Source organism: Antechinus flavipes, chromosome 5, assembly GCF_016432865.1.
Source record: "Antechinus flavipes isolate AdamAnt ecotype Samford, QLD, Australia chromosome 5, AdamAnt_v2, whole genome shotgun sequence".
In the NCBI taxonomy this organism is placed as follows: domain Eukaryota; kingdom Metazoa; phylum Chordata; class Mammalia; order Dasyuromorphia; family Dasyuridae; genus Antechinus; species Antechinus flavipes.
The window spans coordinates 6,289,884-6,303,252 of NC_067402.1; the positions used below are offsets into that span (position 1 = coordinate 6,289,884).

At 35.6% G+C, this 13,369-nt stretch overlaps 1 protein-coding gene across 2 annotated transcripts in view; it reads right to left on the reverse strand.

Moving 5' to 3' along the window:
- The window catches only part of DGKB (diacylglycerol kinase beta), a 683,215-nt gene that overhangs the window by 102,279 nt on the left and 567,567 nt on the right, over positions 1-13,369 (reverse strand). The window lies entirely within an intron of this gene.

Below are 13,369 nucleotides of genomic sequence, written 5' to 3' on the forward strand. Positions count from 1 at the left end.
TCTCAGTTTCCACATCTGTAAAATGGACATAATAGTGCCTATCTCCCCAGATAGCTATAAGAATAAAATAGATAACATTTATGTAGCATTTTGAAAACTTAAAATGTGGTATAAATGCTAATAATAATTATTATTTTTGTTATCATGGATACTTTTGGAAGATTAGTGAAGACTATTGGTGCTTTTTGTGAATCAAGTTTTTAAACAGAAAGGATAACAAAGGAAACTAATTATGTTGAATTAAAGATGTATTTATTTTCGTATCCAAGTTTAGGACCCTATTTAAATCTCTCCAAAAGCAGTAAACCCCATTTTAACCAACCTGAATCTAGAGGGAAGAACTAGGAAACTTGGGTACAAGCAGAACACAGGCAGATTTCAACTTGACATTAAGACAAGCATCTTCCCACTTATATTTTTCCCAAAGCTACCTTGGGAATCTGCCTTGCAATTCCTTGAAAACTTAAAGAAAAGACTGGATTGTCACTTTCACTATACTATTGAAGAAGAGATTTGTAGTTACAAGTTGAAATAGGTGCCTCTGAGGTGCCTTCTACTTTTGAGATTCAGGATATATTTATGGCTATTATGAGTTATCCATCATAGAATTATACAGCTTCTAAATTCATTAATACTTCATCTCAGTCTCAATGGCTTTACTCCCTTAAGATTTTCCAAAAGCTTGTGTATGATAAAATGTTTAAAAATGACCAGGTAAGGGTATTTCCTGTTGTCCTCAGGGGATCAACCAAACAACCATCAATAAAAGTCATCTCAGTCTTCCTATTTCACTCCTTCCTCCAATCCTCAGCTTCAGATTTAGGAGAGGGAATATCTTCTGTGATTCATCATTATGCATACATAAAGAGATTGGCTCCCCTTTTCTCATTATGGCTTGCTCAACTCTGGACAAAGGGATCAATGATTTCCCATTATACAGGAAAATGATGACTTCTATTAGTAAATAATAACTCAATGTCATTGCTACTTCAATGCAAAGAATTCCTTAAATTACTTAAATCATTTCAGGTGATGTTTAATTTTCTCCTGTATTTATACTTCCTTCCTGCATCCATTTTCCAGTCTATCTCTAGAAGAGATTTATTGACAGGGGACATTTGGAAAAGCATCATGGAGAAAGAGAAACCTGAGTTGGCTTTCAAAGGACTGGAGGTAATAGGTCAGGCTAAGGGAACTGGAACAAGGGGACACTGAGAGCAATAGTGCAGAAATTGGGTAAGGGAGATAATGATGAGAGTTGATTTAGAGAGTACAAGAGAATTATAGAAGGTCAAAGGAGGAGGAGCCTTGGCAATTATCTAGAGGTTTTCCTTAACTTTTTGTGAATGTTTCATATACATGTCTGGGTGTATGGTGAAATTCATGGACTTTTTTTCAGAATAATGTTTGTATATGAATAAAATAAAACACACAACATTAGAAAGGAAATTAATGCCATCTTATGCAGGTTAAGATCCTAGTCGAACCCCATTTTCTACAAGGCTGGTGTGTGTGTGTGTGTGTGTGTGTGTGTGTGTGTGTGTGTGTGTGTGTGGCAGGGGGGAGAGGAAAGGGAAGTGAGTGGGAACAGCTCTAAAGGCCATGCTGGCTTTTGTTATTTGACTCAAGAATACTTCTCCCTACTTCATAAATGATCAGATTGGAATCAGAGACTATGCATATAGGGAGCAAACTTGTGTTCAGAAATTTCTGTCCCCCAAGTTCAGAAACTTCATTATCTGGGCAGCATTTGTAGTTTGCATTTTCTACTTCAAGTCTTTTAAGATGCCCATGGGTTTCAGAAACCATGCTGCGGGTGATTAGCCCATTCTCTAGTTACCACTGATTAATAAACTTTAGGCCCAGACCTTCATTAACTCTCTGGTCTTGCCACCAAACAAGAACTCATTCTGCTGTGCCCTTTCCAGCTCTTTGTCATCAAACTGTTTTCTCCAGAGAAACAGCTTAGCCCTCACCTGGCCAGGTGCCATGTAGTGGCCTTGGCCTCTGCCTCAAGCTCCCTTGTGGCTGGTGAGTCACCGAGTCTCACTTTGGAAACCCTCTCTTAGTTGACGAACTTCAAAGTGAATGAGCCTGAGCAAGAGGGAGGAGTAGTGGGTTCCCAAAGGTCAAGTGCCTCTTCCCCAGCAACCTTGGCCTTGGGTAAATACACTGACGCACTTCTGGGCATGGGAGCAGAGTGGCAGATTGGGCAGACATGGACAAGACATTTGATTCAAGTGAATTCATCAGTTGGAAGTAGCCTAAGGATTCCTGAAGCTGGGGGAGGGCAATTCTTGCAAATATGTGGTGTTTCAGAGTTTTAAGATATTTTAGTTTATTAAACTAGTTTATTTCAATCATTTTAAATGATTAGTTAAGCAGTTTAGAGTCTAAAACTGAGATAAATCTTAGGAAAACTCCTGTATGTTACAAATCTTTCCTCTCTTCCATTCTATTTGGTACATAGCTATCAAAATGAGTTTCCCAAAGCACAGGTGGGGATATCATCATCTCCTTTCACAGCAAACTCCAGTGGCTCTCTCTTCCCTTTACGATCAAATACAAACTTAACAACATGTCTGCAATTTGTCTCTTCGTTTTTTGTTCTTTCTCAGTGTCCTTTACACATTCTACAATTTAGGTAAACTAAACTTCCTAGCATTTCCCCAGTACCATCCATCCCCCATTTCCATACCTCTGTTATCTCCCTATCATTTGTTTTTCATCTCTCTCTGTCCAATGAGTCTTTCTCTGTTTCCTCCAAACATATCCTTGTTTCCCTTCTCCTAAGAAACCTTTCATTTAATGCTTTTATCCTGACGACGGTCCTAGGTCTATCCTGTCTTTGGTAGTTACATTCCTCAAAATGGTGATCTGTGATAGGTCCCTCCATTTTCTCTCCTGTCCCTCACTTCTTACCTCTTACAATCCAGCTCTTGATCCTAATATTCCCCTGAAACTTTTCTCGCCAAAGTTCTCAATAGTCTCTTAGTTGCCAGTGGCTTTTTCTCAATCCTTATTCACTTTGACCTCTCTCTGGCCTTTGACTTGTTGTTCACTCTCATCTTCAATATTTTCTTCTCTTTTGGTTTTTTGGGGCCACTGCTCTTTCTTTCCATTGCTCCTTAGTCTCTTTTACAGGATCTTCCTCTACATCACATTCTCATGTGTGTGTTTTAGCTGTCGGTGTTCCTTGGGGTTTTTCCTAGGCCTTCTCTTCTTTCTCTATATTTTTTCACTTTTTGATGATCTTATAAGCGCCCATGGATTATCATCTCTATGCTAAACACTCTAGAATTTAAATATTGTGACCCAAATTCTCTGTTGACTTTCAGTGTTGCATCTCTACTTTTCAGACATCTTGATCTGGATATCCAGTGAACATATTAAACTCATTATGTCCCAAACAGAACTCATTATTTTTCTCCTGTCTTCCTTAGATAATTCAATTCTTTCAGTCCCTTAAATTCACAACCTAATACTAATCCTAGATTCCTCACTCTCAACACTCACAATTCATTGCTAAGGCTGGTTAATTATAAGTATGCAACATCTTGCAAACATGTCCTCTTCTCACTTATGATATAGATTCTCCATAGTGCAGAACCTCATATTCTCACACTTTGACTATTTCAACAGTCTTGCCTATTGAAGACTATTTAGTAGCCTTCAATTTCAATGGAAGACTTGCCTGAGGTCTCCTTCAAATCCCTCCAAATATCTTGAAATGATGACTCTAAAATTCTAGTGTGACTGTGAAATGATTTTCTAGTCTAAGACAACTTAGAAGAGCAGTAGAAAAGGTCTGTTGTACCAAGGTGAGAGAGGAGAGCAGTCCAGAGAAGGCTATATCAGCAGATCCAGACTGGGCCCCAGTAAACCATGGAGAAGCTTTGGGGAAACTGAATCAGTAGTAGCAATGGAATTTTCCAGACTTCTCACCCTACAGATGAGAGGACAATTGGACAGTGGACCAGAAGAAGATTTACAGGGATCCCTTTGTTGACACAAGGCTCGGAATTCTGTCACATTGCCTATACTTGACTCTGGGTCACAGTCTAGGTTCTTAATCACCGTGCAAATAGAAGCACAAGTACAGCTAAGCTTAAAACATAGAGAAATAGGGACCCTGGATTCTAGGGCTGAAAAGAACACTTGTGTACATCAGTGTTGGGAAATATAGCCCCATTTTAGCATAGAGTTAAAAGTTAAGGAAAAAGGTAGAAAATAATAAAAAAAATAGAAAAAAATTCTGGTCATAGAAAGTTATTATGGTGACTCACTCAGAAGACAGTAAAGTCAAAATTCTTGCATCCAAAACCTCAAAGAAAAATATGAATTGATTTTAGGCAATTGAAGAACTCAAAAAAGATTTTAAAAATAAAAGGAAAGTAGAAGAAAAATTGGGAAGAGAAATAAAAGTGATGCAAGAAAATTATGAAAAAAAGTTTGATAGTTTGGTAAAGAAAGCTCAAAAAATTGTGAAGAAAATAATACTTAAAGAAAAAACAGACAGACTAGGTCAAATGGTAAAAAGGGAACAAAAGTTCAATGAAGAATGCCTTGAAAATAAATTGCCCAAATGGAAAAGAGGTATATAGAAATTCACTGAAGAGAAGCCCTCTTTCAAAAATTGAATTGGTTAAATGGAAAAGTAGGTACAAAGGTCGCTGAAGAAAATGCTCACTTCAAAGTTAGAACTGATAAAGTAGAAGCTAATAACTTTATAAAACATCAAGAAACAATTAAACAAAATCAAAATAATGAAAAAAATAGAATAAAACATCTCAATGGAAAAATAACTGACCGGGAGAGATAATTGTAAAAAGATCTTAGACATCATCGTTCAAGAAATTATAAAGGAAAATTGCCCTGAGCTTACACTAGAAATTGAAAGAATCCACTAATCCTGAAATATATCTCAGATGAAACTTGCAGGAATATTATAACCAAATTATATACCTCCCAAATCAAAAAGAAACTGCAAGGAGCCAAAAAGAAAAGAAAAATTCCAATACTGTTGTATCACATTCAGGATAACATATGATTTAATGACTGGAAGGCTTATAATATTCTAGAGGGCCAGAGAAGTGGGATTGCAACGAAGAATACCTAACTGACAAAACTAAAAATAATCTTTCAGGGGGGACATTCAATAAAAGAAAGGCCTTTAAAGCATTCCTGATAAAGAAGAGTAGAGGTGAATAGAAAAATTGACCTTCAAATGCAAGATAGGAAAGAAGTGTGAAAAGGTAAACAGGAAGGAAACATCATAAGGGATTTGATGAGGTTAAATTGTTTATATTCCTACATGATTAAATGTTATTTATAACTCCTAAAAAACCCTTCCTATTATTAGGGCAGTTAGAAGGAGTATACATAGATAGAAAATAGAGGTTTAAATTGAATGCAATTTTATGATTACCTAAAAACAAATTAAAGTAAAGAGTGAGAAAGCAGAATGCACGGGAAGAAGAGGAAAGGTAGAAGTAAAATGGGATAAATTATCTAGTATCATGAAATGGGTAGGGGAGCATATGAACCTTACTTTCATCAGGCTTGGCTCAAAGAATAAATTGTATACACATTCAGTTGAATGCAGAAATTTATGTTACCATACAGGAGAGAAGAAAGGGAAGGGGAATAAGAGAAGTGGGGGAGCTGATAGAAGGGAGGAAAATTGGGGGGGGAGGTAAACATCAGAAGCCATTTTTGTCACTTTGAAAACAGAAAAGGAGAGAGAGTAGGATAAACAGGGGAAAAATAGGATGAAGGAAAATACATAGTTGGTAAACATTATTGTGGGGAAAAAAGTTTTTGCAATGAGTTTCTCTGATAAAGACTTAATTTTTCAAATGTATAGAGAACTGAGTCAAATTCTTCAATTGATAAAAGGTCAAAGGATATGAACAGACAGTTTTTAGACAAAACAATAAGAGTTATCTATAGTCATAGCAAAATGCTCTAAATCACTTTATCTGAAAGAAATGCAAATTCAAACAACTCGAAGTTACTACCTCACACCTGTCAGATTGGCTAATATGACAGACAAGGAAAATAACAAATATTGAAGGGGATGTGGGGAAATTAAAATCTTAATATATTATTGGTTAAAGTATACATTGAGTCAACCATTCTGTAGAGCAATTTGGAACTGCCCAAAGGATTATAAAACCATGCATACCCTTTGACCAAGAATTGCCAGTACCAGATCTGCATCCCAAAGAGTTAGAAAACAAAAAGAAAAGAAAAGAAAAGGACATAGGTGTACAAAAATATGTATAATTGCTATTTTATTTTTTTAAAACTAAAATAAACTGATGAAAAGTGAAATGAACAGAATCAGGAGAACAGTGTATATAGTAACAGAGATATTGTATGATGAACTTAGCTATTCTCAACAATTCTGTAGGGTTTGTGATGAAAGATAATGCCCACCTATAGGAAAAAAACAACAACTGGTAGAGCCTGAATGCAAATCAAAGAGATGTTTGAGATGTTTTCTTTACTTTGCTTATTTTTCTTGGGGTTTTATTTTTGTCTGTTTTCTTACACAAAATGACTTACATGAAAATGTGTTTCAAATGACTACACATATATAATCTATATCAAATTGCTTGCATTCTCAGTGAGGGGGAGGGGAAGGAGGAGGGAAATAATTTAGAACTCAGAATTTTTTGGGGAAATGCTAAAACTGTTCCCATGTAATTGAGAAAAATTAAACAAATTTTTTTCTAAGAAAAAAATGAAGAAAAAACAATGTGCTTCTGATTCATATTTGTTCCTTTATTTACATGGAAAGTATAAAATGAATTTTTATATTAAAGTGACCGGAAGGATGGAGTAGGGTGAAGTCCAAATATCCTTGCACACTTCCCAGAGTGAAATCTAAAATCTAGTTCAATCAAAGGAGTCATTTGTAAGCTGCCTGATTCCTCTCTCACAAGATTCTTGTGTTGGCTTCAAGTCGAAATTGCCACCCTTCAGGAGGAAGAGCTGTTTCTGACCCCGGCATTCAGCTGTCAGATTTCTTTGCCTCTGCTATCATTACATCTAGCTGATCTTAGACAGCTTCTAATGGGAGCCTAGTTTCTTATAGATTTTTGTACTAAACAGCAAAGAGCTACTTGCTTGAAATTCTGTAGGCTGAGCTTCTAAGAGACCTTGTTATAATACATGGGGTCCCCCAGCACCCTATTTAGCTGCCTTACCTGATGCTGGCCTTCTGTCTTTTCTTTTGAGAAAGCAAAATAATTCTTTTCTTTCCAATTGGCTTTCTATGTCTCTGATCAGCTTGCAAATATTTCCCTACTAAGTATCAATTGATAAAATGATGTCCTTTTATCCACTTGTACCATTTGAGAATCATTAGAAGTTGGATTTTTAAAATGAGACCCTAAGTAGGACACACACAGGGGTTTCCTTAATGACAATGATGAGGACCCTTTTACCTATTCTGCTGACTACATTTCCACACATGCTAGGGTGATGGCTTTTCTGAGCTTTAGGAAGAGATTACCATTGGCCTAATTAAAAAAAAATCATCAATACCAATTGAATGCAAAGAGATTAGAAAAAAATAATTAAATAACATGGGACAACAATCTGTATTTACTACGATCAAATCAGGTTATCTCAATATTTACAACTGCCTCAAGGGCCACAAAAATGTGACATTTTATGAATCATTGGCCTTAGAAATAAATGTTTTATCCCATTGGAATTATCACTTTACTTCACAGGCTATTTAACAGCACCTAGCACTTAAGCATCCTGATATTATTTCTGGATTGAAAGGGAGATTAGCCAATCAAGTAACCAGAATAAACACATTTCAGTATCTGAGAGCTCATGTCCATTGAACTATGTTTGTGAGAGAGAGATGAAATTCAGAACATTTTGATATGGAAATATTGGCCTTATATTTAAAAAGAACAAATAAAAAAAAACTTTTATTAAGCACTTACAATGTGACAATCTGACTGCAGTAAAGGCTGAAAACAAATACAAAAGCAAAAGAAAAGTGTTCTTGTCCTCAAAACAGTCATGTTCTAATAAGTGGATCAAACATTCAGGGAGTATTGGTCACTGAAGGACATTTAGGTTCAGAAAATTTACAGGGATGTTGACTCTAGTCATAGAAAAGTACATCAACACATTCCTTTCAGTAACAATAATTAATGGGATTTGCTCATGGTAGCACTATTGTTGGGGTTAGAGTGAGGTGAGAAAGTAAACTATTTCATAGCAATAAGGTATCTGGAAAGAATATTGAGGAGATGGGCAAAAAGGAGATATGCATCGGACAAGACAGATCCAAAAGCTTCAAGGAATGAAAGAAGGTTTTAGATAGATATTTGAATAAATTTATTTGAATGAACATTTATTAAACATAAACCTTGCACAATGCATTTTACTATATCTTATAGAATCAAATGAAAATATCAAAATTATCTCTGCCATCAAAGAGCTTACATGATGTTTGGAGGATCTACATGGATAGAGAAGTCAATGAACAAAGATTTCAAATATACAAGTGAACTTGGGCAATCAACCATTGAACTATTCCCTAAATGATGCTGAATTCAACCCATGCTTGCCTACTAAGGAGAGTCTACTAATGTGCTGATGGTCTTGACCACTTTCTCTCTCTGCTCACCAGGCAGCCCTCACTATTATTGCAGAGCCAGTCAATTTCTTTTACTATCATATATTTCTCTGATGACATATTTTACTCCTGTTCTTTGGAGTAAAAATTTTTAAAATTAATTCACTCAATGTTGTAGTCTACTCATATCAATTATAACCAAATAATATAATATTTGTAAAATAGTACAATGTATGGCACATATTAAGTGCTTAATGAATACTTCTCCCTTTTTTTCCATTCACCCACCTCGACTGTCCTTGGTATGAGATCCATTTTAAATTCTTCAGTGAATGTTGTTCTGTACTTCTCTTACTCATGCAGTAGAATATTGAACAATCTGGGGGCATTAGTTTCTGGAAGAAGTTTGGGGTCATTAATGAATCTCTTTAATTTCTTGAAGGAAAGTCAGTTTTTCCTCCTCCCATTAAACTTTGGTCTAAACTTTTTGTCCATTTGTGTTATTTGTAACATATAGGGACAAGCTGTATACATGCCATGGTCTGGGGAAAATACATACTTCATTCAATTGGCCTTTTATATATAGATAGTCAGGTCAAACCTGTTGGAATACATGGGAGCCACCTGACAGTGGCTACTGGATATCTAACCCAGAATGAAGGAGATCCAACCCAGAATGGATCTCCTCTTGTGAGAGGATGATACAAGGCGATTGAGAGGTGGTTGCTCTCTGACCTTTCTGACTGAGAGGCATTGTTTGACCTCTTTCCTCTTCCCTCTGACTCCAATATATCTTATTCCCAGTCTGCAACACCTATGTCAGCAAAGGCTGCCCTGCAACTCCTTCAGATTCTATGATCCACAGCTGTGGAGGCTCTCTGGGAATTGACCTGTCCCTTAACACAAACTCTTTTGAGTGAGGGCAGAACTCTTGCAGGAGGCTTGAGAGCATCTCAGGGGTTCGTGCAACCAGCATGAATAGGAGCACCTAAATGATTTCAGCATCCATTGAGCTTTTCTCTTCAGTTTGAACTCAGTGTGAGATCTCAAACTCCTTTGTCAAATCCATATCTTTCTTTGATGCCTTGTCTGTTTATTGTCAGAAGGTTGCTAAGTACTGTTATTTCTGCCTTGCCTTTCAAACACTTTGAATGATTCTGATGTATGGTTAACAGTCTCCTTGCTGGAAAAAAATTGCAAGGTGATATTTTGCCTCATAGAATCAAATTCCCTTTTCATGAAAACCATCTTTCTTTTAAATGCAGAATTCTTTCTTATGGTTTGATTTAGACTGATGATATCAAGTCTGATGGGAATCAGTTCCTCCACAAGTATGACCATGCACCATTCACTGGACAAGAACTTCATATTTAGAGCAGTCAAGTTTAACTTTATTGATAGTCTAAAAGTTGTGTAATTCTTGAAAACCTCTGCTATCCTTTTTGCAACTCACCACTGTCCAAGCAGAAATAGATGGTTCAACCAAGACTTAAGCACATGGTTTTCATGAGTTGTCAGAGTTGAAATGACCCTTCCCCAAAGAAATAGCTTCTTGGGGATGAGCCTCTCCATATATAGGTAGATTGGTTCTCAGACTCTTTCTAGAGTCATACTGGAAGTCTTTTAAGCATACGGGGACCTGCCATAGTTTACACTTTCTGTCCATAGCCTTCAAAGCATGGAAGTAGCCTCTGTGCCATTGTAAAACACTGGGATAAGACATTGGGAAAATTCTGTAGTGACTTGGCAATACTGTAAAACATAACATACTTTATCAACAAAGGAATGGAAGATAGTCTGGAGATACCTACTTTTGAAAAAGATGTTTTGACTTGACCTGAAGTTCATTCATCAAGTCCCTTGTTGTCATTCAGGCATTTTCATTAGTATTTGATTTTTTGTGACCTTATTTGAGTTTTCTTGGCAAAGACATTAAAGTGGTCTGACATTTTCTTTTCCTGATCATTTAACATGAGGAAACTGAAACAAATGAGATGAATGACTTGCCCAGAATCACACAGCTAAGTCAGATTGGAACTTGCATGACCTGGCACTATATCCACTAAGCTATCTAGCTACTCAAATTCATTCATCAAGTTGATTAGTCTACGACTTATAGACAGGATCTCCTTTAGTCTCCTACCTGCACCACTCACTTGCATTGTAGTTATCAATCTGCCTTCCCTCTCCCTTTCTCTCTAGATTCTAAAGTGCTGGAAAGAGGGAAAACAGCTGAGTATAGATACTATAATAAAATAGTAATTGACTTAAATCAATAATTCCAATGTAACCAAACACATTTGTTAAGGTCCTATCAGGTGTAAAGGGCAGCCAGATGATGAAGTGGATAGTGCTAAATGTGTAGTCAGGAAGACTAAATTTCCCAAATTAAATCTTGTCTCGCTCACATACTGACTGTGACCCTAGGCAAGTCATTTAATCCTGTTTGCAGTTCTTCATCTATAAAATGAGTTGTAGAGAGAAATTGCATATCACTCCAGTATCGTTGCCAAGAAAATCCCAAATGTGATCATGAAGAATCAGACACAACTGAAAGATGACTGAATATGCATTATGGTAAATGATCATAATAATCTGGTGTATGATGAATCTAAAGATACAAGCTTTTGGAGCAAAAACTTATGTGACAAAAGCTCTTGGGAAAATGGGAAAAGAAACAAATAAAAATTAGTTATAGACTGAAATCTCACACATCATACCAAGATTAGGTCAAAATGGACACATGATTTAGACATAAAAGGTGACACCATAATAAAATAAGGAAATCAAGGAACTAGATCTATTAGATCTATGGATAAGGGAAAACTTCAGGCCCAAAGAAGATGTAAAGAATATTATGAAATGTAAAAAGAATAACTTTGAGTAAAAAAAAAATAAAAAAAGATTTTGTATAAACAAAATTAATAAAACCAAAATTAGAATGGAAACAGAAAACTGGGAGAAAAATTGCAAGCATTTCTGATATAAGCCTCATTTCCAAATATTAGAGAACAGTGTAAAATGTATAAAAATAAAAGTCATTTCCCAAAAGATAAATGGCCAAATCATATGAACAGGTAGGTTTCAGGCAGAGAAATCAAAAATGTCTATAGTTACATGAAAAAGTTCTCTAAATCACCATTAATTAAAGAAATGCAAATGAAAACAACTATGAAGTACAACCTCATACCTATCAGATTGGTTAATATGACAAAAAAGGAAAATTACAAATTTTGGAAGTGATGTGGGGAAATTAGAACGTATGCACTGTTGGTGGAGTTATAAACTGATCCAATTTGGAATTATGCCCAAAGGACTATAAAATTTTTCATATGCTTTGATCCAGTAAAACCATTGGTAGGATTATATTCCAAAGGCATGAGAAAGGAAAACAGAGAGAGAGAGAGAGAGAGAGAGAGAGAGAGAGAGAGAGAGAGAGAGAGAGAGGAGGGTATATACTTGTACAAAGATATTTATAACAGCTCTATAAAAATTGATAATCAAGGGGATCCCCATCAGTTAGGGAATGAGTGAACAAGTTGTGGTATATGATTTTTTTTTCATATTGTGAAGAATTTTATTTATTTTATTTAAAAGCAAATAGTAAAAAGAAAAACAGAAAAGAAAACAAAATAAAACAGAACACTATATGGTTAATGTGCTATAAGAAATGACAAGCAAGGTAATTTCAGGAAAAAAAAAAACAGAAAGACATATATAAACTAATACAAAGTGAAGTGAGCAGAACCAGGACAATGTTGTATAAAGTGACAGCAATGTTTTACAATGAAGAATGAATTACTTAGCTGTTCTCAGCAATTCAAAAATGAAAAATTATCCAAAAGAACTCATAATGAAAAATGCTGTCTCTAGTTTTCTGAATACAGACTGGAGCATGGCAGTTTTCTTTCTTTCCTTTTCTTTTCTTCCTTCCTTCCTTTCTTCCTTTTTTCTTCCTTCCTTCTTTCCTGTCTTTTTATGTCCCTCTATCTATCTCTGTCTCTTTCTTTATCTCTCTGTCTCTCTCATCCAAAATGACTAACATAGAACTGTTTTACATGATTGCACAATTATAAATCATAACATATTGCTTATCATCAAGAGAGAAGGAGGAGGAGAGAATGATAGAATTTGGAATTCAAAACTTTAAAAACATTATTTTTACATGCAATTGGAAAAAAAAACATGATTAATTAATTTTTTAAAAACCAAACAAAACAACAGTACAAGAAACTATGCTAGGTTCTGGGGACATAAGGGCAAAATATAAAATAATCCTGCTTTTATTGAACTCACATCAATGTAGAAGGATAAATAGGAGGGTTGGGGCAGACTGCTATATAGAATGATGTGCCTGAGTTGTGCTTAGAATACTATAAAATGTTTATGACATTAAAAAATGTTAAGAACTCATGATTGCATTCAATACCTTCATTTTGCTGATGGGAAAACTTGAGACCCAGAATGGAAGTCTTGTTGAAGGTCACAAATCTGGTGGGAGCAGAATTGGAACTAAAATATTCTAATTCTAAATGCAGCCCCTTTTAAGCTATGTTGGTTATATATGCCATGCTGGTAGGAGGGAGATAAATGGCTTGCCCAATACCTTCCAATTAGAAACATAACTGCTGGGTAATTGTTCATTAAAATGAGCATATTGGTAATTTGGGCCAAGTACATAGTAGATTATAGATCAATATTGATATAAATGGATGAATGGCTTTGCTGAGCAGGTAGAATGTCATAATCAGATGTATT